Genomic DNA, 27,895 nt, shown 5'->3' with positions numbered 1-27,895 from the left:
CTCATTGCGCCTCTTTTTTTCTTTGCATCATGTGCTGTTTGGGGAGTATTTTTTTGAAGGGCCATCCTGTCTGACACTGCAGTGCCACTCCTAGATGGGCCAGGTGTTTGTGTCGGCCACTAGGGTCGCTTAGCTTAGTCACACAGCTACCTCATTGCGCCTCTTTTTTTCTTTGCATCATGTGCTGTTTGGGGAGTATTTTTTTGAAGGGCCATCCTGCCTGACACTGCAGTGTCACTCCTAGATGGGCCAGGTGTTTGTGTCGGCCACTTGGGTCGCTGAGCTTAGTCACACAGCTACCTCATTGCGCCTCTTTTTTTCTTTGCATCATGAGCTGTTTGGGGAGTATTTTTTTGAAGGGCCATCCTGTCTGACACTGCAGTGCCACTCCTAGATGGGCCAGGTGTTTTTGTCGGCCACTAGGGTCGTTTAGCTTAGTCACACAGCTACTTCATTGCGCCTCTTTTTTTCTTTGCATCATGTGCTGTTTGGGAGTATTTTTTTCAAGTGCCATCCTGTCTGACACTGCAGTGTCACTCCTAGATGGGCCAGGTGTTTGTGTCGGCCACTTGGGTCGCTTAGCTTAGTCACACAGTTACCTCATTGCGCCTCTTTTTTTCTTTGCATCATGTGCTGTTTGGGGAGTATTTTTTTGAAGGGCCATCCTGCCTGACACTGCAGTGTCACTCCTAAATGGGCCAGGTGTTTGTGTCGGCCACTTGGGTCGCTGAGCTTAGTCACACAGCTACCTCATTGCGCCTCTTTTTTTCTTTGCATCATGTGCTGTTTGGGGAGTATTTTTTTGAAGGGCCATCCTGTCTGACACTGCAGTGCCACTCCTAGATGGGCCAGGTGTTTGTGTCGGCCACTAGGGTCGCTTAGCTTAGTCACACAGCTACCTCATTGCGCCTCTTTTTTTCTTTGCATCATGTGCTGTTTGGGGAGTATTTTTTTCAAGTGCCATCCTGTCTGACACTGCAGTGTCACTCCTAGATGGGCCAGGTGTTTGTGTCGGCCACTTGGGTCGCTGAGCTTAGTCACACAGCTACCTCATTGCGCCTCTTTTTTTCTTTGCATCATGTGCTGTTTGGGGAGTATTTTTTTGAAGGGCCATCCTGTCTGACACTGCAGTGCCACTCCTAGATGGGCCAGGTGTTTGTGTCGGCCACTTGGGTCGCTTAGCTTAGTCACACAGCTACCTCATTGCGCCTCTTTTTTTCTTTGCATCATGTGCTGTTTGGGGAGTATTTTTTTGAAGGGCCATCCTGCCTGACACTGCAGTGTCACTCCTAGATGGGCCAGGTGTTTGTGTCGGCCACTTGGGTCGCTGAGCTTAGTCACACAGCTACCTCATTGCGCCTCTTTTTTTCTTTGCATCATGTGTTGTTTGGGGAGTATTTTTTTCAAGTGCCATCCTGTCTGACACTGCAGTGCCACTCCTAGATGGGCCAGGTGTTTGTGTCGGCCACTAGGGTCGCTTAGCTTAGTCACACAGCTACCTCATTGCGCCTCTTTTTTTCTTTGCATCATGTGCTGTTTGGGGAGTATTTTTTTCAAGTGCCATCCTGTCTGACACTGCAGTGCCACTCCTAGATGGGCCAGGTGTTTGTGTCGGCCACTAGGGTCGCTTAGCTTAGTCACACAGCTACCTCATTGCGCCTCTTTTTTTCTTTGCATCATGTGCTGTTTGGGGAGTATTTTTTTGAAGGGCCATCCTGTCTGACACTGCAGTGCCACTCCTAGATGGGCCAGGTGTTTGTGTCGGCCACTTGGGTCGCTTAGCTTAGTCACACAGCTACCTCATTGCGCCTCTTTTTTTCTTTGCATCATGTGCTGTTTGGGGAGTATTTTTTTGAAGGGCCATCCTGCCTGACACTGCAGTGTCACTCCTAGATGGGCCAGGTGTTTGTGTCGGCCACTTGGGTCGCTGAGCTTAGTCACACAGCTACCTCATTGCGCCTCTTTTTTTCTTTGCATCATGTGTTGTTTGGGGAGTATTTTTTTCAAGTGCCATCCTGTCTGACACTGCAGTGCCACTCCTAGATGGGCCAGGTGTTTGTGTCGGCCACTAGGGTCGCTTAGCTTAGTCACACAGCTACCTCATTGCGCCTCTTTTTTTCTTTGCATCATGTGCTGTTTGGGGAGTATTTTTTTAAAGTGCCATCCTGTCTGACACTGCAGTGCCACTCCTAGATGGGCCAGGTGTTTGTGTTGGCCACTTGTGTCGCTTAGCTTAGCCATCCAGCGACCTCGGTGCAAATTTTAGGACTAAAAATAATATTGTGAGGTGTGAGGTGTTCAGAATAGACTGGAAATGAGTGGAAATTATGGTTATTGAGGTTAATAATACTATGGGATCAAAATGACCCCCAAATTCTATGATTTAAGCTGTTTTTTTAGTGTTTTTTGAAAAACACACCCGAATCCAAAACACACCCGAATCCGACAAAAAATTTCCGGTGAGGTTTTGCCAAAACGCGTCCGAACCCAAAACACGGCCGCGGAACCGAACCCAAAACCAAAACCCGAAAAATTTCCGGTGCACATCACTAAATTACACACAAACTGATATTGGGACACTCGCCATCACTGTTCTTGTAACCTTGGTTACTGTTCTCTACTGCAATTGCAAATACACCACCACTCACACACCTACAGTATCTAACCACTACTATATGTGTCATCCCTCTAAACATTAAGTAGGCGAGAAACTTACACTTGCTCTATCTAACACTAGCCCAGTAGATCAGTGATATAACTATAACCAACTAACGTATGGCGCACTATCAGCATTTTCAAAACAGTCATGATGACAGTGACAATGACAGCCAATAAACAACATATACTGACATACAAAAATAGCAATATTATTATCTCCTATTCTAATGCTAGTCGGACTTCCCTGTGTAATCTGGAGAACGTAGTATTTACTTTGGCAGAGATTGGGAGTGATGCAGGCAGATCAGTTTAGGGGTCTATTTACTAAGCCTTGGAAGGAGATAAAGTGGTCAGAGATAAAGTACCAGACAATCAGCTCATAACTGCCATTTTTCAAACCCAGTCTGTGTCATGGCATTTAGGAGCCGATTGGCTGGTACTTTATCTCCAGCCACCTTACCTCTGTCCAAGGCTTAGTAAATAGACCCCTATCTGTTGCCATCAGTGAGAGCCGGTCAACATCTTCACCACTAGTACACACCTAGGATTCAGCAGGGTGCAGGAGCCAGGCAAGCTTCTTCACATCGCGTGCCACTGAACTTTCCCTGTCACTTCCCTTCTTCCATTCTATAGGTTTATAGTTAAAGACCGGAAATAAGTCAACAGAAATCTTGGGGACTGGCAACCTTACATATTTATGGAGTCTCCCATTGCACCCTGGTAGATACAGACTGGTCACCATTCGCTCATCCCTTCTGTGTCTCTCCAGCCTCATCCTCACCTCTGTCTGCAGCCTCATCCCACTATGTCTCTCAGCCTCATCCTCCCTGTATCTCTCCATCTGCAGCCATTGGCTCATCCCCATGTTTCTCTAAGCCTCGTCTGCCCTGTGTCTTTCAGGATCACTCACTTGTGTCTCTCCACCTCATCCGCATTGTGTCTCATAACCTCATCCTCCCCTTTATCTCTAATCTTCTTTCTCCCAACCATGTCTTTCAGCATCAACTCTCACTGTATCTTTAAGCCTCATTCTCCCAAGTGTCCCTTAACCACAATCTTCCTCAGTCTTGGCCACCAGAAAGTTCACTTGGGGTCAATTTCCTCAGGGCTTCTGTAGCTCTGTGCCTCAGGTGCAGCACCCTGTACAACCTCAGGACTTCTGGGGGCCAATCTTCACCTGGTTGGTGGCATTTTATGCTAGCTCTTTTGGCAAATGCAAATCTGATTGGCGGAGCCAGAATCCATTTGGACTCTTGCCAGAGACAGAACTGGGCTGTGCAGCCCCACTAAATGACCACCACGGAGCTTGGTGACTGAATGGCCCTCTCACAGTTTTATCACTGAAATACATTTTTTTTTTTGCAGTGGGAGCAAAAAGACTGTACCCTACATAATTTGTAAAAGCATTAATTTTAAAAGAAAGAAAAGTCTATGAGAAATACACATCTAATACTGAATATTCCATATGGGGACACAACTATAAAATATATTCAAACACTTTAACAATGTATACTGTACATGAATAATGATATTATCAAAATCATATGCCACATTACTTTTTAAACTGAAGTAAAGGCAGTAGCTCATTTTCTAAGTTTAGTTATTCCAGACTTAAAATAACTTACCCATGTCATTATATAATACTAAGAAGCATATTTTTAATCCAATTTGTGCTGCAATTTACAAGACTTTCCTTCCCAGTACTAAAAAGGTTAACATATGTTAGTTTTTAACAGAGTGATGAATAAAATAATATTCTAGCAAACATTTCATGTTGATTACAATGTCTAGGAATATAGACCTCCTAGTTTGCTCTACAATTTTCTCTGTAGCTTCAATTATCTATGGAATATCTGTATCTACATTTTTCTTCTAAAATATTACAGACTTGATAAAATACTAAAACATAGGGCCTGATGTAATGCCGTCTGAGTTGGCTGGAGGTGCGGGTTTCCGGCCGAACTCAGACTTTTTTTTTAAAGCGGCAATTATTTACAAGGCATGGTTTGCCATCTCCGGCCAACTCGGACATCATTACATCCGGACCATTATGTTATCTTAATTTCTTTTACATAAGAGATTTATTAAAAGCACTCTGGTGGGTTCTCCTCCCTAATTCATTCTTATCTCAGTTACATATCTCGGGCGGCCGGGAGGAGGTGTGCCATGGATGGTGCGTGTGCCCATCAAGTCTACGCCTAAGTGATGGTGAGTGAAAGGGAGCCGGCAGCAGCTCTCCCCCGCCCCAGTAACCTGTATCCTACAGAATACTCTGCCACTTACCCTCAGACACAGGCTTATCCCTTACACAGCTGCTTTATGGCATGCGTTGTTAGGACAGGGCTTGCTGTTTAGCTAATATAGACATTGCAGTTAGTTGCTGAGTATTGCACTGTACAGTAAAAACCACTTGTATACATAATCTGTATAGGGCATAACAGGTAAATGCTTCTTCCATGGCATGCAGTCCCAGCTATTACATTTTCTGATGCCACCTATTTCTGATTCTATTTATTATTTTCATTGTTTCTGTTTAATGTCATATGTGCCAAGTGATAATGCAATGAATTTCTAACATTAAATATCAATGTTCTGCCATCTTATGATAAAGAATTAACTGTACAACTTGACGGCTTCCCTGCATTTATGTAGATAGTTGCCAAAAGGATAATTGAAAAAAAAAGCCAGACTAGTTGGACCAATAAGCTCTTATCTACAGTTACAGTACCATCAAATTCTATGTTTCTATCTAACTGTTATGCACACCAGTGCCAGCAGGAATGTACTGGTGTCTGAACGGTGAGGGCTGCAAAACAAATGAACTCACAGACAGACTGGGGAATATGACATTACATACACAGAAGGTGATAGGGTAACAAAATAAACACAAAGTGAACTGAGAAGCCCAAAGGCTAAGAAACTGGGTGTCTCCCTAATATTAGGAATGCTCAGATGGAAAGAAGCAAGATGTAGTGATTTAATACGTAGAGAACCCGAAATGCTGTTGCTAAGGGCAACAGCAAAACCCTAAAGGGTTACCAACGGGTGTGGCAGTAAACTCCTTGGTCAGAGATGGAATAATAGACACAAGGAGAGTCTCCACAATCCTTGTCCTCACTTGCAGTGCACTGGTTCAGCTTACTGCCACTAAACTGACACCTGAACACCTTGCACAGTGAGAAAGGATTTTGGCAGGCAAGTCTGAGAATACAGACGCAAACTTGCTAGGTTCACAGAGTAGCAAAAGAACCCCAGCAGGTTAAACAACTGACTCCAGTCTTACTGCTAGGTCTGGATTGGCAGAGTGTAATACCAAATCCCAAGGTCTATTTGCAGTAAGCAACAAACAAATACAAAGTTTACACAGTACTAGCTAGCTTTCAGGAACTGACTAACCAACAAAGATTCAGCAGCATCTGCCTAACCTGAGAAGAGGGTTTATATAGCAGGTGCTGTCCACGCCCCACTCAGACCTCACAGACTGTGAGCACAAAAACCAGCACCGGATCCCCTGCCGTGCACAGAGCCTGTAACCACTGCACAGCAAAAGACCCGAACCGGAGTATCAGCTAAGCTCAGGTTACTCCACTAGCACTTGTCTCCCGGTTGCCATGATGACGTGGCAGCACAGAGCAGGAGACCCTAACAGTACCCCCCCTCTGATGAGGGGTCAAAGAACCCCTACCACCGGGTTTATCGGGGAACTGCGAGAAGAAAGAGCGTAACAGTCTGGGGGCATGAAGATCACAACTGCGCACCCACGACCGCTCCTCCGGGCCATACCCCTTCCAGTGCACCAAAAATGACAGCCGACCCCGAACCATCTTGGAGTCAAGAATCCTTTCAACAACAAACTCCCTCTGGCCACGTATCAGAAGAGGGGAAGGTCTTCCACTGGAAGAAGGATTACTAATCGCCCGTTTTAAAAGGGAACAATTAAATGTTTTATTGATACCCAAAGAACGGGGTAGATCTAACTGAAATGCCACCGGATTGATAACCCTAGTGATCTTATAAGGACCGATGAACCGGGGGCCTAACTTATGAGATGGCTGTCTCAACTTCAAATTCTTGGTAGACAACCAGACGAAGTCCCCTAATTTGAAGCTGCAGGGTCTTTTCCGCTTATCAAAAACCCTTTTGGTCACTAATGACACAGACACAAGGGCTTTCTTCACTTTCCTCCAAATACCTCTAAGGACCGAAACCACAGAGGAACCACCAGGCGTGGAGTCCAGGGGGTCAAAAGAATTGGCCTTAGGCTGATGCCCATACACACAAAGGAAGGGAGAGATCCCTGTAGCAGAGTGAGCCGCGTTGTTATAGGCAAACTCCGCCATGGACAGATGAGCAACCCAGTCAGTCTGACACTTGGAGACATAACACCTGAGGAACTGCTCCAAGGACTGGTTCACCCTTTCAGTCTGCCCATTAGACTGCGGATGGTAGCCTGACGACAAGCTGACAGAAATCTGGTGATCGGAACAAAATGCCCTCCAGAATTTGGCCACAAACTGGGATCCGCGGTCAGAGACCACATCAAGTGGCAACCCGTGGAGGCGCACAACATGCAGCATAAATAATTCAGACAGGCGTCTGGCCGATGGCAGCCCAACCAATGGAACGAAGTGCGCCATCTTCGAAAATCTGTCAACGACAACCCAGATGGCTGTCATCCCCGAGGATTTGGGCAAGTCCACCACAAAATCCATTGAAATGTGGGTCCATGGCTTAGATGGAATAGAGAGTGGATGTAATGGGCCAACAGGAACCCCTCTAGGAGTCTTATTTCGGGCACAGATGTCACATGCCCGAACCCACTGATCCACATCCCTAGCCACCGAGGGCCACCACACCGCCCTAGATAGCAACTCCCGAGTTCTGGCAATACCCGGGTGACCTGCCGACTTCTTGGCATGGAATTCCAGGAACACTCGCTGTCTTAACCTAGGAGGCACAAACAAAAGACCTACCGGAAGGTCTGGAGGAGCCTGCTCCTGTGCTCTAAGGACTAATGACAAGAGGTCCTGGGTAATGCCCACTTTAATACATGATGGGGACACAATGGGCAATGGCTCCTCGGTGGTCTCCTGGATTGGAGCAAAACTCTGCGAGAGCGCATCAGCCTTGATGTTTTTTGACCCAGGGCGATATGTTATCAAAAAATTAAAGCGAGCAAAAAACAAAGCCCATCGTGCCTGCCTGGCATTGAGGCGCTTCGCTGACTCTAAATATGCCAAATTCTTATGATCGGTGAGAATTGAGACCACAAACTTAGCCCCCTCAAGCCAGTGTCTCCACTCCTCGAGTGCATCCTTAATAGCCAACAATTCCCGGTTACCCACGTCATAATTCATCTCGGCAGGCGAAAATTTACGGGAAAAGTAAGCACAGGGATGAAGGCGATTATCAGACACCCCCATCTGAGAGAGCACTGCCCCAATACCCATCTCAGAGGCATCCACCTCCACCACAAAAGGACGCTCTGGATCTGGGTGCCGCAGCACCTTGGCCGGGCAAAAGCCGCTTTGGCCTCACAAGACCAGTGAGCAACATCCGCCCTTTCTTAGTGAGTGCCACCAAGGGCGCCACTATAGACGAAAATCCAGCGATAAATCGTCTATAAAAATTCGCAAAGCCCAGAAAACGCTGAAGCGCCTTCAAACTAGTGGGCTGCACCCAATCCAGGACGGCCTGTACCTTGGAACCCTCCATTTGGAAACCTTCTGGGGAGATAATATATCCTAGAAATGCGATTTGCTGAACTTCAAATTCGCACTTCTCCAGCTTCGCCCCAAGCCGGTGGTCTCTGAGTTTCTGGAGGACTAAGCGTACATGCTTCCGATGTCCCTCCAGGGAATGGGAGAAGATTAGGATGTCATCTAAGTATACAACTAAGAATCTATCCAAATATTCCCTGAGCACATCGTTCATGAAGTCCTGGAAGACTGCCGGGGCATTACAGAGCCCAAAAGGCATCGCCAAATATTCATAATGCCCTGAGTGGGTATTAAAGGCAGTCTTCCATTCATCCCCCTCTCTTATTCGGATTAGATTGTACGCACCGCGTAGGTCAATCTTAGAAAAAACGGTGGCAGTACGAAGCTGGTCAAACAAGACCGAAATGAGAGGCAGTGGGTATGAGTTTTTAATCGTGATACGGTTCAATTCCCTGAAGTCGATGCAGGGTCGCAACAAACCGTCCTTTTTACCCACGAAGAAGAGCCCCGACCCAACTGGAGACTGTGAAGGTCTGATAAATCCCTTAGCCAAGTTCTCCTGAATGTACTCTGCCATAGCCTGAGTCTCAGGACGTAACTGGGAGTACAACCTGCTCTTGGGAAGCTAAGCATTCGGCAACAAATCAATGGCACAGTCATAGGGGCGATGGGGAGGTAGTACCTCTGCAACTCTTTTGGAGAACACGTCCGCAAAATCTGCATAACATCCTGGCAATCCTGGCAAACTTAGCTGCGAAAGCCTGACTGGAAGGCTCAAGCAACTCCTGAAACAATCAGTACCCCAACTAAGAATCTCCCCAGAGACCCAGTCAAATTTAGGATTGTGGGCCCTTAACCAGGGTAACCCCAACACCAATGGGGCAAAAGTACAGACAGTCACATAAAAGGACAATTTTTCAGAGTGTGTGGCTCCAATAGACAAAGAAATCTGGCTAGTGCAAGAGGTAATTTTACCCTGGGATAATGGTTCCCCGTTTAACCCACAAATCTCAATTTCCGATGCCAAGGGTACTAAGGGAACAGAGTTTTTCAGGGCGAATTGGCGGTCCATAAAAACCCCGTCGGCCCCACTGTCCACAAAGGCCTCAGTCTTAACAGTTTGACCGAGGATCTTAAAGGTCACTGGAATGATAAAAGTCTTCTTGGGAAATTCTGACTTCTGGCCTGACAGGATATTTCCCATCACCCTCATGCCCTGAAGTTTTCCGGCTTTTCTGGGCATGATACTACCACATGACCTTTATTCCCACAGTACAAACATAACCCCTGCTGTCTCCTCCGCGTCTTCTCACGCGAGGAGAGGCGGGTAGCCCCAATCTGCATAGGCTCCTCGGAAAATTCCTCAGAGTCTGAGGTTCCCTTGGGAAAGAAGGAAATCTCGGTCTCCCTTTCAAGCCTGCGCTCTCTCAGCCGTCTATCCACCCGAATGGATAACTGCATGAGCTGATCCAAGCTATCAGGCAAGGGATATTGTACCAGTTGGTCTTTTAACTGGTTAGAAAGACCTCTTCGGTACTGGTGTCTCAGGGCTGGGTCATTCCACTGGGTATCATGGGCCAACCTCCAAAACTCCGTACAATAAACCTCAACTGGCCTTCGCCCTTGCTTAAGGATCGAAATCTGAGCCTCGGCTGAGGCCGTCTTGTCAGGGTCATCATACAACATGCCCAGTGCCGTAAAAAAAGCATCAACACTTTTAAGCGACGGACAGTCAGGCTGCAACCCATATGCCCAGACCTGTGGGTCTCCTTGTAGCAAGGAAATCACTATGCCCACCCGCTGAATCTCCGACCCAGAAGATTGAGGCCTAAGCTGGAAATATAGCTTGCAGCTCTCCTTGAAACAAAAGAACTGCGAGCGATCTATAGAAAAACGATCTGGGAGATTTACTTTCGGCTCCTTAACCCCTGAAGGTACTGCTGCTGCGGGAGCTCCGCCAGCGGCCTGCGAGGTGTGCATTTTAATGGACAAATCATTAAATTGTCGAGTCAGGACCTGCACCTGATCGACCACCTGTTGCAAAGTATTTTGAGGGGTATGCTCCATATTCCCACAAAATTTCAACAGGAGTATTAGGCTGCTGAATATGTTATGCACACCAGTGCCAGCAGGAATGTACTGGTGTCTGAACGGTGAGGGCTGCAAAACAAATGAACTCACAGACAGACTGGGGAATATGACATTACATACACAGAAGGTGATAGGGTAACAAAATAAACACAAAGTGAACAGAGAAGCCCAAAGGCTAAGAAACTGGGTGTCTCCCTAATATTAGGAATGCTCAGATGGAAAGAAGCAAGATGTAGTGATTTAATACGTAGAGAACCCGAAATGCTGTTGCTAAGGGCAACAGCAAAACCCTAAAGGGTTACCAACGGGTGTGGCAGTAAACTCCTTGGTCAGAGATGGAATAATAGACACAAGGAGAGTCTCCACAATCCTTGTCCTCACTTGCAGTGCACTGGTTCAGCTTACTGCCACTAAACTGACACCTGAACACCTTGCACAGTGAGAAAGGATTTTGGCAGGCAAGTCTGAGAATACAGCCGCAAACTTGCTAGGTTCACAGAGTAGCAAAAGAACCCCAGCAGGTTAAACGACTGACTCCAGTCTTACTGCTAGGTCTGGATTGGCAGAGTGTAATACCAAATCCCAAGGTCTATTTGCAGTAAGCAACAAGCAAATACAAAGTTTACACAGTACTAGCTAGCTTTCAGGAACTGACTAACCAACAAAGATTCAGCAGCATCTGCCTAACCTGAGAAGAGGGTTTATATAGCAGGTGCTGTCCACGCCCCACTCAGACCTCACAGACTGTGAGCACAAAAACCAGCACCGGATCCCCTGCCGTGCAAAGAGCCTGTAACCACTGCACAGCAAAAGACCCGAACCGGAGTATCAGCTACGCTCAGGTTACTCCGCTAGCACTTGTCTCCTGGTTGCCATGACGACGTGGCAGCACAGAGCAGGAGACCTTAACACTAACTGGGGAGCTGATACAGGTGGAGGTCAGCTGCACAGATGGACTGGTACTCCACCATTTATCATTCACTTCTGGATGCATCCAGGACACGGATAACCCAACAGAAACCTTGTTGTTGTTGTTGTTTTTTTTTTGTTTTTTTTTTGGGGGGGGGGGGGTGTTTGTCAAATTATTGCCTTGCCCCGGGTGATGTGAATCCTAGTTTCGGCCCTGCACTGGGTATGGAATTGATGGCTAATACTGAGTCCAGATGCCAGCTCCAGTTCTGTCTCAGTGCATCTTTAAGACTTGTGTGTCTGCACTCTAGTGCACAGACCTGATGTTCCTCATACCTATCCCTCAGTGCCGTAACTAGACATTTAAGAGCTGTGTGCAAGAAACGGCATTGGCGCCCCCACTCCCCTTATGCAAAGTAGGGGCAGTGCGCGCCGTAGGCACCCTTCACAAATATAGGGGCGTGGCTTCATGGGGAAGAGGTGTGGCCACAAAATAATAGCAATTCATATTACGATGCACAGTAGTCTCCATTATTCAAATTACACTGCACATTAGTGCCACTACACCAGGTAGAGCACCTTTTACACATTACGGCAGACAGGGTCCCCTTTTTACACATTACGGCAGACAGCGTCCCCTTTTTACACATTACGGCAGAATCCCCCTTCTACACATTACGGCAGAGTCCCCATTTTACACATTATGGCATACAGAGTCCCCTTTTACACATTATGGCAGACAGCGAACCCTTTTTACACATTACGGCAGACAGAGTCGCCCTTTTACACATTACGTCAGACAGCGTACCCTATTTACACATTACGGCAGACAGAGTCCACCTTTTGCACATTAGGTAGACAGAACAGATAGATAGACAGACAGATAGATAAGATGATAGATACTTACTGTCTCCGCTGGCTCAGGCAGTCAGGCTGCTGGCAGATCCCGAACGGGGAAGAGGAGGGAGGGGGACTCGGGAGCCGCAGCAGCGCACTGTAATTGGTGGTGGCGCCTCTGCAGCTGTCCGTCTCCTTCCACATTGGCTGGTCGCCGCCACTGTGGATGCTGGGATGAGGGAAGCGCATCCCAGCATTCACAGCGGCGGCCGGCCAGCCTATGTGGAAGGAGTGGGACAGCTGTAGCAGTGCTGCCACCAATTACAGTGCGCTGCTGTGGCTCCCGAGTCCCCTTCCTTCCTCCTCCTCCCCTGCCCCCGGAGCTTTGACTCATTACAATGCTGCAGACTAAAATCCCCTTGGAACGGGGATGCGGCCAGTTTCACCCTCAGGGCGACTGCACTGTGTGCCAGGCACACCTGGCACACACGTAGTCACAGCCCTGCTATCCTTAGCACTAAGTTCTGAGTTCCAGTTTCATTGGTAGCTTATCTGGTGCTGTGCTTCCTACAGTGCAGTCAGTGTCCCTGAATTTCCAGTAGGGAGGGCCCGGTCCATGTGCCTGGGTTCAGGCAGTGGGGTTGAGTTCCCAGATCTGTAATTCAGTCCAGTCCCTGACCTAAGGATCAGCTCAGCTACTGGTGTTGATCTGGTCTTGAAATTTCTTTTACATTTGTCCAGTCTCAGCTTACTTCAGCTTCAACTAAACACTGGGTCCAGGTGCCAGCTCCACTTCTATCTCGGTGCATGTTTCAGGCTTGTGTGTCTGCACTCTAGTGCACCAGCTTCTGTCACTGAAGAGGAAGTGGAGCCAGAGTCTCCGAAGGCAGCCCGGCATCTCTAGGAATGCTGGGCACACCCCTAGAGTGATGGAATGGGGGCTTCCCACTAGGCTATACTCCTCTCCTCCCATGTGGCTACGCTCCCGGATTGTCGTAACTGTAGGCTTCCTGCTAGGCCATATACTATATGTGCCTAGGGGGGAATGTTAAGCGCACCAGGTATGCAGTAAACATACCGCCCATCAGGATCCTGGTGATCGCAATACAGATGCTGTTATCTTGACAGGGGTACAATCCCGCCGCCAGTATACCGGCGACGTAGATGATTCTCCCTCTGTGGATGTTCAAAACACCCAAGAGGGAGAACATAACCTGTCACAAGCCACCGTGCCAGCAGTGTGGCGAGCACAGTGAGCCCACAAGTGACCTCGATGCGTTCACCCTGCTGCATTCTGGGTCGGTATACTGACATCCGGCATCCCATAGGTCGGCGTTTAATACTGATCCCCTGCATCGGGTGACACTGACCACAGTGCAACTCTGCACTAGGGTCCCGGCTCGAATCAGTGTAAAAAGCATGTAGCGTGACAAATAGTTCATATATACAGAAAGAAAATTGAGGACTGGACTAAAATATGTTACCTGTTTTACTGTACTCAATAGGACAGAATCACTCTCATTGAAAGATTCATTTGGAAATATATCTATTAAATAGGGGTGTGTGCGGGGCCATTTTTCGGGTTTTGTGTTCTGGTTTTAGATCTGGATCTCCTTCATGTTTTGGATCTGTGTTGGTTCTGCCAAAACCTTCCGTGTGGGTTTTGACTTTGGTTTTGGATCTGGATTTAAAAAATAATAATCATAAAAACAGCTAAAATAACAGAATTTGGGGGTGTTTTTGTTCCTACAGTATTATTAACTTCAATAACATTCATTTCCACTCATTTCCAGTCTATTCTGAATACCTCACAGCTCACAATATTGTTTTTATCCAGTTTAGGCCAAAAGGTTGCACTGAGGTAGCTGGATGACAAACCTAAGCGACAGCAGTGGGCCACAAACAAGTGACAGTAAACAATACATTTTTAAATGCTGTAATCATCTGTTAAAATTATTTTAAAATTAGGATCAAGTTCTACTGTTCCTCAAAGATATCTTTGACATGGAGAAGGTTCGCTAATCATCTGTTAAAAATTATTTTCAAATTAGGAATAAGTTCTTTTCCTCAAAGATATTTTCGACATGAAGAAGGTTAGCTATTCAAGTGTGGAGACTTTAGTTATATTAATTTAATTTAAATTTAGTTAATTTATAATTATTATTAATAATAATATTAATTTGAATTAATCACAATGTGGTGATAAGAAGAATTATGAAAATAAGACAATAAGTTATAACATAAGAATATGAGCTACGGACACAGCACCATGGAAGGAGCACTCCTGGATGTATACTGGGAGGATACACCATGAAATATATATATTTTTTTAATGTCTTTTATTTTGGGTGGCCTGAAAGAATCCCCCTAGATGGATTGAGCAGCTGCAGTCCCTGGATGTATATTGGGATGACACAGCACAAAATATAAATAAAAGAATGTATTTTAAAAAAATTACGCATTAGGCAAGGCTCAAGATTTCAGTTCACAAAAAGATGAATTGGGCAAAGACGAATAAAAAAAGAAAAGGGGGGTCATTCCGAGTTGTTCGCTCGGTAATTTTTTTCGCATCGCAGCGATTTTCCGCTTAGTGCGCATGCGCAATGTCCGCACTGCGACTGCGCCAAGTAAATTTACTATGCAGTTAGGAATTTTACTCACGGTTTTTTCTTCGTTCTGGTGATCGTAATGTGATTGACAGGAAGTGGGTGTTTCTAGGCGGAAACTGGCCGTTTTATGGGTGTGTGTGAAAAAACGCTACCGTTTCTTGGAAAAACGCGGGAGTGGCTGGAGAAACGGGGGAGTGTCTGGGCGAATGCTGGGTGTGTTTGTGACGTCAAACCAGGAACGACAAGCACTGAACTGATCGCAGATGCCGAGTAAGTTTGAAGCTACTCAGAAACTGCTAAGAGGTGTGTAATCGCAATTTAGAGAATCTTTCGTTCGCAATTTTAAGAAGCTAAGATTCACTCCCAGTAGGCGGCGGCTTAGCGTGTGTAAAGCTGCTAAAATCAGCTTGCGAGCGAACAACTCGGAATGAGGGCCAATATTTTAGATGCTGTAATCATGATTTTAATTTATTTTGGATCAAGTTCTGTTGCTGAAGGAGATCTTTGAAATGTAGAAGATTCGCTATTCAAGTGTGGAGAGTTTAGTTATAGTAATTGAATTAAAATTTTGTTAATTTATGCTTATTATTAATAATATTTGAATTAATCACAATGTAGGACAATAACTTATAACATAAGACTATGAGCTACGGACACAAAACTCTAAAATGGACGGAACACGCCAGGATGTATAATGGGAGGATAAGGCACAAAATATAAAAAAATGGCTTTTATTTTGGGTGGACTGACAGAACACCCCTAGATGGACGAAGCAGCTGCAGTCCTTGGATGTATACTGGGATAACACAGCACAAAATAATAATTTAAATCAAAATATATATATAATTTTTAATTATCACACACTGCGGTTAGAGTGTCACACAAATGAGTCAGAAATATGTATTATTATTTTTTATATCAAACACTGCGGATACAGTGTTGCACAAATGAGTCAAAAAATATGTATTATTTTTTTATATCACACACCGGCGGTTACAGTGTCACACAAATGAGTCAGAAATATATATTATTGCACACTGCGGTTTAGCTTCACCAACAGCATCGCACAAGGGGGGTAATTCCAAGTTGATCGCAGCAGGAAATTTTTTAGCAGTTGGGCAAAACCATGTGCACTGCAGGTGGGGCAGATATAACATGTGCAGAGAGAGTTAGATTTGGGTGGGGTGTGTTCAATCTGCAATCTAAATTGCAGTGTAAAAATAAAGCAGCCAGTATTTACCCTGCACAGAAATAAAATAACCCACCCAAATCTAACTCTTTCTGCACATGTTATATCTGCCTCCCCTGCAGTGCACATGGTTTTGCCCAACTGCTAAAAAATTTCCTGCTGCGATCAACTTGGAATTACCCCCAATACGTGTATGAGTAGGAAATAATTTACTGCGGTCTGACCAGCAGTGTCACAGTACTTATGAATATACAATAACAATTGTATAGTACACAGGGGTACAGCACAAACAAAATAAATATATTTTTTTAAATTATAATTTTAGGCTTTTTGTTTTTAGCTTTTATTATTTTCATTTTACACTGGGGTTGAGCCCCTGGATGGACGGACAGAACACCCCTTTACGATACAGCAGGCAGAGAGAGAACCCCTTTTTCAGATACAGCAGACAGAGCACCCCTTTCAGATACAGCAGAGAAAACAAACCTTTCAGATACAGCAGACAGAGCCCCCTTTTAGATACAGCAGACAGAGAGAGCACCCCTTTCAGATACAGCAGATAGAGCACCTTTTTCATATACAGTAGCCAGAGAGAGCACCCCTTTCAAATACAGCAGACTGAGAGAGCACCCCTTTGAGATACAGCAGACAGATCACCCGCCCCATGCCAGACAGCACAGTACTGAGACGGACACGTCCATCCAGTACACTCTCCACAGCCGGAGTGAAGATGGCGCATATGCATGGGGACTTATATAGAATGCAAAACACGCGAGAATCCGACAGCAGGAAGATGACGTTCGGCCTCGCTTCAGGATCCGAGTAAGGTGGGAAGTCCCGAGCCGGACTAGGATCCCGACTCGGAATGGGAAATTCGGTGGGTTTGGTTCTCTGAGCATCATTAGAAACCTACAAAATACACCATATGCATAGGTTATCAATGAAAAATTGCTAGTATATAGTACAGTACACAGCATGCTATATTGAAAGCTTCTAAAAAAAATGTAGAGCCTACTTGTATTTGGAACCCCCAATTCTAACATTTATCATCAGACATCAAGCACTATACCGCAAAAGTTAATTACAGTAATGCATCAACTTTACACAGTACAATACAGTATGCTAGGCTTTTTACATCTTATGGTATCCACAGATTGATTCAGAAGATACACATTGTCTTTCATTAATGAGTATTCAGCTGTGAATGTTACTAAAATATACTTTCTTCAACTGGTGTATTTATAATGAGTGCAATATGGGCCGTGCACACGGGCACCTGGGTCTGGGGGGGCCCACACATCCTGCACCCATATAATTATACTTACCACTACATTGGCCTGGTGCTGGCTGCAAAATAATAAGGGAAAATGCCAGCTGTGGCCATTTTCTGGGTGATTTGTGCATGCACAAAAGAGATGTCACTGGGAACAAGGCTTGGGTGCCATGTTCCTGGAGACCTGCACGTGTGCAGTAGACTCTGGCACAAAGTCAGGGTCTACTGCACAACTGGGGAGGCGGGGTTCACGTGGAGCCTGCACACAGTCCCCCTCCTCTCTTAAACCACCTTTGCTTTTTCCATAATAAACAGCATTGAACCAATAAAATGAAAACCAATCCTCTGATATTTATGCTCACACGTTTCAATGGTGTAAAACCAATTCATATGGAATAGCTACAACTTTTCTCATGAATTCTAAATAAAGCACATGCTCAAAACCCTTAGCTGCACAGATACGTGCCAACCCATATATAACAGGAGTGAAGGTGGGTTCTATCGAACACAAAATTGCATTATATGCGGACGACGTTCTGCTCACAATCTCCAATCCTATACACTCATTGCCCCACCTTTTTTGGGAAATAGAGGAGTTTGGTGTACTCTCTGGCTATAAAATTAATACTGATAAGACTGAGGTCTTAGATTTTTATATCACGCAGAACACTAAAGATAGCCTAACACGCATGTTTAATTTTCGCTGGAACACATGACAGCTCACGTATCTGGGAGTTGCCATCACCAAGAATTACCATCACCTTTTCCAAGCCAATTACCCCCAAACTACTTGCCCAACTCCAAAGAGATCTTGAAAACTGGGGGAGTCGCTATATTTCCTGGATCGGCCGTATCAATGCCGTTAAAATGAATTTATTGCCGAGACTTCTCTATTTATTTCAAACACTTTCAATTCGGGTGCCTCCCTACGTTTTCAAACATCTCCAACACGCCACCTCACAATTTATCTGGTCTAAGAAGAAGCCTAGAGTGAAATGAATTACAAAAACATTCATCAGAGGACGGCCTTGGGGTTCCAGACTTTAAAGCCTACTGTATGGCTGCCAAACTAGCACAATGTATTCAATGGAACGCTCCCAAAAATGAGAGGGTTTGGGTCTCGATAGAAACTGATTCTCTCAACTTGCACTATATATATATATATCTTCTTTATTGTGGCTTTCTTTTTTAGCGTGACCTCGCTCTGCTAAATCCCATCTGGTAATTTCCCATTCCTTAGACATCTGGGATTCAGCTAATCGCAAATATCAAACAGCCCCATACTCTAGCCCCCTGATTCCATTATTTGATAACCCTGTATTTCAACCAGGCTGTCAACTAAATGCCCTTTCACATTGGCAAGAGGGAGGTATAAGACTGCTGAATGACCTGACAACAGATTCCCTGCTCCCTTCCTTTGTTGATGTCCAATCCAAATTCGCCATCCCCCTGAAATTTTTCTTCCAATATTTGCAGATTCGACATTTCCACTCCACGCTCCTTACACAACTTAATTATAGATCCCTGACCACTTTAGAAGATCTTGCATTGCATAAGGACTCGACCAAAGGACTTATTTCCACTATTTATAGATCTCTTCTGCTCCCCTCACAGGTGCATAGAGAACCTCACGAAAGAGCATGGGAATTAGACCTAGGGGAAATGCTAGATAAGGATGAGTGGTCCGACATTTACTCGAGCCTAGCGTCCAGTTCCATCTGTGTACGAGCGAAGGAAAATGCATTAAGCTTTTTTATAGATGGTATTATGTCCCCACTTGACTTGCTAAAATGTACCCGGAGCTTTCTCCTTTATGTTGGAGATGCAAGACTTTGGATGGAACGTTCCTACATATTTGGGGGGAATGCTCTAAATTATTCCCCCTCTGGAAGGAAATAAGGTCTCTAATTAACTCAATTCTATATTTTTGGATACACCTGTGCCTCAAACATTTCCTTCTCGTCATGTCTTTACCTGAAGCTTCTCGTTATCAGACTAAACTATTAACCCATATAGTCCTAGCGGCTAGATGTGCCATAACCTCAACCTGGACATCCGCAGAAGTTTCCACTCTAGGAGAAATTATAGGGAAGATAGGGCACATCTATACTATGGAACACATTACTAGCATTTTAAAGGGTTCTTCTGGGACCTTTCTTAGGGTATGGGAACCCTGGACCTCTTTTTTTAAGACCCCACCACCCTTTCATTGACTAGCCTTCGCTCTCCTATAACACATAAACTGTACACGTTATAGCACAATGTTTTTCAGTTTATTTTGCAGAGAACAGGACCAATCGAGGTATCCCTCCATATTCCCATCCTATATTTTTCCTATCCTCTTCTTCTTCCTCTCTCCCTTTAGAATCTATCCTTATCCTCCCTTTTTCTTCTCTCTTTTCCCTCACATCTCCCCATTTCTATACTGTTTCCTATTATATTAAAAGGAAAAAATTGATGAGACTGATTAATGGTTTATAATCGTATATATTTACAGGAATCTTTCCGTGTTGGACACTGGTTTCCCTATTAGGGTATTCTCTGTAATTCAATAATTCTGTATAAATCCTGTTCTACAGTGTTACTGGCATTCTCTGTATTGTATCTCATAGTCCTAATAAAAATGTACTTTAAAAAAAAAAAAGCACATTCTCAAATATTTTATTTTTCTTCATTCTTCCTTTACATCTAATACCAGACACGTATAACCTTGGATATAGCACAAAAATCATAATACATTATTTCATTGTAATTTTGATAACTATTAATTTCTTTCTTTTGCTATCTTGTGTACTTTTAAAAACATTATATGAACTAGTTGTAAGAGATCGGAAGCCTTAACTATGATTAAATCTGTGAATAAGATGGGGTGCTGTGAGTGATAATACTCATTAAGATGGAATATAATGAAGCTTTATGACAACTATGGAATATTAGTTTCTTCATCAAATTTGACAATGGATCCAAAACAGAAACAGCAAGTTTAAAAACTGATTTAAAAAGGTAAGTGGGTGAGAATACATTTAATTATATGTTAACTATCCAATCACTTGCATTTTCTCTCATCTCCTTAGTATTCAAATAATACTTAGATTTCTTATTGGACGTCCTATTATTCCTGGACAGGTTCTTTCTTTGGCTTCTAATTGAACTTGGTTTGGCCATTTCTTTTTACAGGCTCACATTGCCTATCTGAGATCTCATGTGAGGAATGCTATGCACATTATAGAAACGTTTAGAGACACCTAAGGTTTCCTAACCCTAGAAGTACAAGCATTTTATACAGATAATCCACATACAGAAACAACCAAGGCAGTGGAATATTTTGTCATGAACATTAGCGAGATCTCAATTTGGCAATGTGAGTTTTAATTTTATGTTTCTCCTTTTGACCTAAAGATATATTATTTTTACTCAAAAATTTTATTTAGAAAATATTTCGGATACCCATGAGCACCGTGTTCATTTAGAGTTTTTTGAAGCTTTACATGGGCATGTTCGGAAATAAATTCTTAAGAATTTTGGATGAGTCTTTTTTAACTTTTCTTTCATTCTAAATATTCTAATGTAAAACTTATGCATATTTCTCATACGTCCTAAAGTATGCTGGGGTCCATATTAGTACCATGGGAGTATAGACGGGTCCACCAGGAGCCATGGGCACTTTAAGAGTTTGATAGTGTGGGCTGGCTCCTCCCTCTATGCCCCTCCTACCAGACTAAGTTTAGAAAATATGCCTGGTGGAGTCGGTCACAGCTAGGGGAGCTCCTAGAGTTTCTCTGGTTTTATTATTTTTTAAGAGTAATTAGGCACAGGGAGGCTGCTGGCAACAGCCTCCCTGCTTCGTGGGACTTAGTGGGGGGAGTAGTATCCAACCAAGTGAGGTTAATGTCCACTATCTCCGCTGACAGGACATTAAGCTCCCGAGGGTGATGATCGTTAGCCCCAAAGGTGACCACTCACTCCCGCAGCATGCCGCCACCCCCTAACAGAGCCAGAAGATCGCGGTGGTGTGTGTGTCACCGGTGACCCAACAAGTGGGGAGCCAGTGTGAATGGCGGCAACAGGGTGGGAGCGCAGTTCTGACACTGGGCTCCGGACAGGCTCAGAGGTACTCAGGTGCGGCGATGTAAGGGGCGCCGTGGCCCAGAGCAATACCCTTGAAAAACTGGTCACTCAGGCTACCAGGGACTTAGGTACCGCTGCTAGCGCCATTACCTCAGGCCAGTATAAAAATTCAAAGTGCAGGAAGACGCGCCATGTTTGGGGGCAGAGCTTCTTCTCAGAGCGGACCCAGAAGCTCACCAGCGCCATTGTCTCCCTGCAGATCCACACCAAGAGACGCTGATAGGGAGCGCTGCCCCTCCACATAACTCCAGCTATCCTGTGCGGTACCAGGGGATTGTAGAAGGGGGGAAGACTGTATATAACTGTGTAGTCTATTATGGGTACACAGTCAACGCCAGGCAGTTATTTTATAACCACCTACTGGGGCGCTGTGTGTGCTGGCTCCATTAACTCTGTGTTTCTCTGAAGGTACTTGGGGGAAACTGTGTCTGACATTTTCGTGTGTGTGTGTGTGTGTGTGCAAATTTCTCACATAACAATGTCCAGGGACTCTGTGTCTTGTGCGGCAGAATATGTATCTTCTCCAGAGGAATCCATTCCCTGTACTCAGGAATGTAATATCATGTCTCAGCCTTCTGAATCTGAGTCACATTGGTTGGTTCTCAGTAAGGGAATGTTATCCCAGACTTCTTCTAGGGTAGCCCATAATGAGACTGAAACACAGGTTTTAAGAAAATCTGTGGTGGTTTTGTTTGGTTCTGTCCCCACTACCTCATCAAAATCCCCAGGTATATACCCAAAGAAACGTGTCATTGCCCACATTACGGCAGTCCACATGGATACTGACACTGACACGGCAGACGGTGATGGGGATATGCGCGGTGGGGGGTGAGGCTTCCCTTGCTAAAGGGGTACAGCTCATGATTGAGGCCATTAGGGATGTTTTACACATTACTGACAAGCCCCCTGAACAGGTTGTGGGGCTTATTTCCTGACAAGAAGCACCCTTAACTTTCCCTGCATCTAATGAATTGAAAGCATTATTTGAAAAATCCTGGGAAAACCCAGAGAAGAAATTCCAGATCCCAAAGAGGGTTCTTGTTGCTTGTCCCTTCCCCGAGGAGGATAAGAAAAAGTGGGAAAGCCCACCTATAGTGGACGCCTCTAGGCTTTCAAAAAAGGTGGTTTTACCTGTACCTAGGTCTACTGCGTTGAAAGAACCGGCAGACCGCAAGATTGAGACTACGCTCAAATTCATATACACTGCTTCAGGCATGGCGTTAAGGCCTACTATTGCCTGTGCATGAATTTCTAAAGCCATAATAGAGTGGTCAGGTGCATTGTTTGAGGAATTAGATATGGATAGAAGTGACATTGACATGTTTTTACGTAACATACAGGATTCTGCGGGTTTCATGGTGGATGCCATGAAGGACCTGAGTAATCTGACTGCACAGACATTGTCCATGGCTGTCTCAGCATGCAGGGGACTCTGGCTACGCCAATGGTCTGCCGACAAGGAATCCAGGAGAAGTGTGGAGAACCTACCCTTCACAGGTCAGGCTCTATTTGGGGAAGCATTGGATGCGTGGATCTCCATGGCAACCACTGGTAAGTCAACCTTTCTTCCCTCAGCCACTCAGATGACGAAGAACCCTTTTCTACATCCACAACGCAGTCCTTTCAGACCGCAAAGGCTACAAAGTCCAAACCTCCTACCACTTTCTTCAGAGGTGGTCGAGCAAAATAAAAAAAACATGCACCCGCAGGTTCCCAGGAACAGGAGCCTGCCTCTGTTTCCTCAAAATCCTCAGCATGATGGTGCACCTCACTGCCTGGAGAACGGGCAGGTGGGAGCGAGACTCAGACGTTTCAGTGTCATCCGGACTGGATCCCTGGGTGCAGGATATTGTGTCCCAGGAGTACAGACTGGAGTCTCAAGAGCTTCCACCTCACAGAGTTTTCAAATCAGGCTTGCCAGCTTTGCTGACAGACAGGGCTATCCTTCAGGAAGCCATTCAAAAATTAGAAAGGTCAGATGTCATTGTCCCAGTTCCACCTCATCTGCTAAACAAGGATAATTATTCAAACCTATTTGTGGTACCTAAACCGGATGGTTCGGTCAGGCCAGTTTTGAACCTAAAGTCGTTAAACCCTTATCTAAGGGAATTCAAGTTCAAAGGGAGAGTTTCTGGTATCTCTAGATACCAAGGATTCGTACCTCCACATTCCGATTTGGCCACCACACCAGGCTTATCTCAGATTTGCGCTGTTGGATTGTCACTATCAGTTCCAGGCACTGCCATTTGGCCTCTCCACAGCACCGCGGGTAATGCCAAGGTAATGGCAGAGATGATGATTCTCCTCCGCAAGCAGGGGGTGAATATAATTCCGTATCTGGACGATCTGCTGATAAAGGCATCTTCCAGGGAGAGGTTGTTGCAGTCCATTGCTCTCATGACTCGACTGCTCAGGGAACATGAATGGATCCTGAATCTTCCAAAGTTACATTTGGAGCCAACAAGGAGATTGTCTTTCCTAGGGATGATCCTCAACACGGAAGTGCAGAGGCTATTTCTACCGGTGGAAAAAGCGTTGGTGATACAAACGATGGTTCGGAATGTCTTGAGACCTGCCCAGGTTTCGGTTCATCAGTGCATTTGCCTTCTGGGGAAGATGGTTGCCTCCTACGAGGCTCTACAGTACGGAAGATTTCATGCACGCTCCTTCCAACTGGATCTCCTGGACAAGTGGTTGGGATCTCACCTACACATGCACCAGAGGATACCTCTGTCACTCTTGTGGTGGCTACAGCTGCCTCACCTTCTCAAGGGACGCAGGTTCGGGATTCAGAAATGGATCCTTCTAACCACGGATGCAAGACTCGGAGGTTGGGGTGCAGTCACCCAAGGGGATACCTTCCAAGGAAGGTGGTCAAATCTGGAATTCATTCTTCCAATAAACATCCTGGAACTAAGAGCCATGTACAACAGTCTTCTACAAGCGGCACACCTTCTACAAGATCAGGCCATTCAAGTACAGTCGGACAATGTAACGACAGTGGTCTACATAAACCGACAGGGCGGAACGAGGAGCAGAGCTGCAATGTCAGAGGTAAGAAGAATCATCCTCTGGGCAGAAAAGCACGCAGTGGCGCTGTCAGTGAGCTTCATTCCGGGAGTGGACAACTGGGAAGCGGACTTTCTCAGCAGACATGATCTCCATCCAGGAGAGTGGGGTCTCCATCCGAAGGTGTTCATGGAAGTAACATGACTTTGGGGTGTACCTCAAATAGACATGATGGCTTCCCGTCTCAACAAGAAGCTTTGAAGGTACTGTTCCAGGTCGAGAGACTCGCAAGCAGTGGCGGTGGACGCCCTGGTAACTCCATGGGTATTCAAGTCAGTGTATGTGTTCCCTCCACTTCCACTCATTCCAAGGATTCTAAAGCTCATAAAAAGAGTTCAGGCAATCCTAATTGCTCCGGACTGACCGAAAGGGCTTGGTACGCCGATTTTCTGGAATTACTGCTTGAAGAGCCGAGGCCTCTTCCTCTTCACGAGGACCTTCTGCTACAGGGGCCGTTCGCTTATCAAGACTTACCACGGCTACGTTTGACAGCATGGAGGTTGAGTGCCAGATCTTAGCTAGGAATTCCAAGCAAGGTCATTCCTACCCTGATACAGGCTAGAAAATGAGTAACATCAAAGCATTACCATCGCATTTGGAAAAAGTATGTGTCTTGGTGTGAATCCAAGAAGTTTCCTATAGTGGAGTTTCAACTAGGACGGTTTCTCCTCTTCCTGCAAGCAGGGGTGGATGTGGGCCTGCATTTGGGATCCATAAAGGTCCAGATTTAGGCCTTGTCCATTTTCTTCCAGAAACAACTGGCTTCCCTACCTGAGGTTCAGACTTTCTTGAAAGGGGTTCTGCACATCCCTTTGTACCTCCTACGGCACCCTGGGATCTTAATGTGGTGTTTCAGTTCCTGCAATCTAATTGGTTTGAGCTTTTACAGGAGGTTGATGTCAAATTTCTTATGTGGAAGGCTGTCACTTTGTTGGCCTTAGCTTCTGCTAGACGTGTGTCAGAGTTGGGGGCTTTGTCTTGTAAAAGCCCCTACTTAATCTTTCATGAATATAGAGCTGAGCTCAGGACGCGTCAGCAGTACCTTCCAAAGGTTGTGTCGGCTTTTCATATCAACCAGCCTATTGTGGTGCCAGTGGCTACTGACTCCTCAATTCAATCAAGGTCTTTGGATGTTGTAAGGTCTCTGAAGATCTGTGTGAAGAGGACTGCTCGTCACAGGAAATCAGACTCCCTGTTTGTCCTGTATGATCCCAAGAAAATTGGGTATCCTGCTTCTAAATTTCTTGCTGGATCAGGTTCACTATCCAGCATGCTTATTCTACGGCAGGATTGCAGTGTCCGAAATCTGTTAAGGCCCACTCTACTCGTAAGGTGGGTTCTTCCTGGGTGGCTGCCCGGGGGGTGTCTTGGCTTTATAACTTTGCCGAGCGGCAACTTGGTCAGGGTCGAACACGTTTGCTAGGTTCTACAAGTTCGACACTTTGGTCTCTGAGGACCTAAAGTTTTGTCAATCAGTTTTGCAGGAGCCTCCGCGCTCTCCCTCCCATTCTGGGAGCTTTGGTACATCCCCATGGTACTAATATGGACCCCAGCATCCCGTAAGAGAAAATAGGATTTTAATTACCTACCGGTAAATCCTTTTCTCATAGTACGTAGGGTATGCTGGGCGCCCGCCCAGCGCTTTGTTCTCCTGCAGTTGTTATTTGGTTCAGTACTGCTTTGTTCTTAGTTGAGTACTGTGTTGTTACTTTGTTAAGTATGGTTCTTCAGCTGTTGCTGAGTTTTCAAGCTGATTAGCTTGGTTTGCCTTGTTTGTGTGAGCTGGTGTGAATCTCGCCACTATCTGTGTAAATTCCTTCTCTCTAAGTTGTCCGTCTCCTCGGGCACAGTTTCTATACTGAGTCTGGTAGGAGGGGCAAAGAGGAAGGAGCCAGTCCACGCTATCAAACTCTTAAAGTGCCCATGGCTCCTGGTGGACCCGTCTATACCCCCATGGTACAATATGGACCCCAGCATCCTCTACGGACTACGAGAAAAGGTAATTAAATCCTATTTGTTAGTCATCTGTTTATTAACTTCCTGAATGTTGCTCTATCGATGAAGGATAAGGAGATAATTTCTTCAAGTAATAATTTGCATTATAGGGCTGCACAGTAGAGACCGTAGGTTCAGAATATTTCCAAAGTCAACTGGTTTACTAATATGAAATTGTACCTTAGAGGCCCATTTATTAACATTATTTTTACTAAAATAATGTGGAAAAGGGTGTTTTCACACCCTTTTCACATTATTTTAGTATCACCTGAATGTATTAAAGGGTATTTGGAGCAGTTTTAATGAACATTTTTTTAGTAACACACATCCTTTTCCCCATACTTATAATGGGAAATGCGATGTGGCCAAATTTACTAAAAAAAGAATGTGAAAAAATGCTGCAGTGTGCCCAGGCTGGCAAGATCACAGGGCAGCACTGCGACCTGCACCCTTTTGCCCAGCTTTCTCTGCCCCTGGCAGAGAAAGCTGAGGGTGTCCCGGCTCCAGTGAATAGCTATGTGTGTCCGATGGACCTACAAGCTGATCAAAGTGTTACAAAAAAAGAAAAAAAAAGTAAAAACAAAAAAAAATCATACTCACCTGCCCAGGGAGACGGTATCTGCTGATCCACTGAGCGCTGCCGGGCTCCGGTTCCCTCATATACTGCGCTGTGACCCTGGTATAGTAAAGTGATGCTGCAAAGTGGTAGCGCACTTTACAGCACCGGGGGTCACCGCAGCACACAGGATCTTGCACTTGGCAGCCTAGCAGGAGCAGCGCGGACCGGCTCCTTGGACTGGTAAGTATATTATCCTGCTGGGGAGGGGGTCTGCAGCGTGCGGCGGTAGTTGCGATGGGGGGCTGTCGACCAGACGGTAACGGCGATGCCGGCGGGCGCGGCGCATGCGCAACAGGACATCAGGGTCATTTTTACAAAAAATTCCTGTCCCTGCATGCGATAATTGATACATCCCTGTGATGTAAACAATTATCGCAGTGCGAGTTTGGGCAATTATAAGATGATATCCGCAATTCAAGGAAGCGGATGGTGATAAACAGGCCCCTTACACTCAATGGGAAATATTTATCAAAGTTTGGCGAAAGATGAAGTGGAGGCTCTTTTACTGCAGGAGCTAATTGGCTGGTACTTTATCCCTCTCCACTTTATTTCTCTCCCAGCTTTAATAAATATCTTGCTAAACTTAAAACTCAAGCAAAGACAATGTTAGAAAATTTTAGACTAACTGTCTACAAATTCTAAAAGAAACCATACAGGTGAATATGGATGGATTCCACTTCATTTGTTACTAAGGGCCTAATTCAGTCCTGATCGCAGCAGAAAAATCTTTCTCTAATGGGCAAAACCATGTGCACTTCAGGTGGAGCAGATATAACATGTGCAGAGAGAGTTAGATTT

At 45.3% G+C, this 27,895-nt stretch overlaps 1 long non-coding RNA gene across 2 annotated transcripts in view; it reads left to right on the top strand.

Annotated features, from left to right (window-relative positions):
- Positions 1 to 27,895, top strand: part of LOC134918108 (uncharacterized) — a 141,692-nt gene that overhangs the window by 68,916 nt on the left and 44,881 nt on the right. The window contains exon 3 of one of the 2 annotated variants that reach the window (XR_010177439.1): positions 4,791 to 4,866. The exons of the other annotated variant lie outside the window; for it this stretch is intronic. This is a non-coding gene — a long non-coding RNA (uncharacterized LOC134918108). The remainder of the gene's footprint in view (positions 1 to 4,790; positions 4,867 to 27,895) is intronic. 2 annotated transcript variants of the gene reach the window in all.

This window comes from Pseudophryne corroboree, chromosome 1 (genome assembly GCF_028390025.1).
Source record: "Pseudophryne corroboree isolate aPseCor3 chromosome 1, aPseCor3.hap2, whole genome shotgun sequence".
Classification (NCBI taxonomy): Eukaryota; Metazoa; Chordata; class Amphibia; order Anura; family Myobatrachidae; genus Pseudophryne; species Pseudophryne corroboree.
Note: the sequence above shows the minus strand (reverse complement) of the source record. Positions and strands in the feature narration are given on the sequence as shown.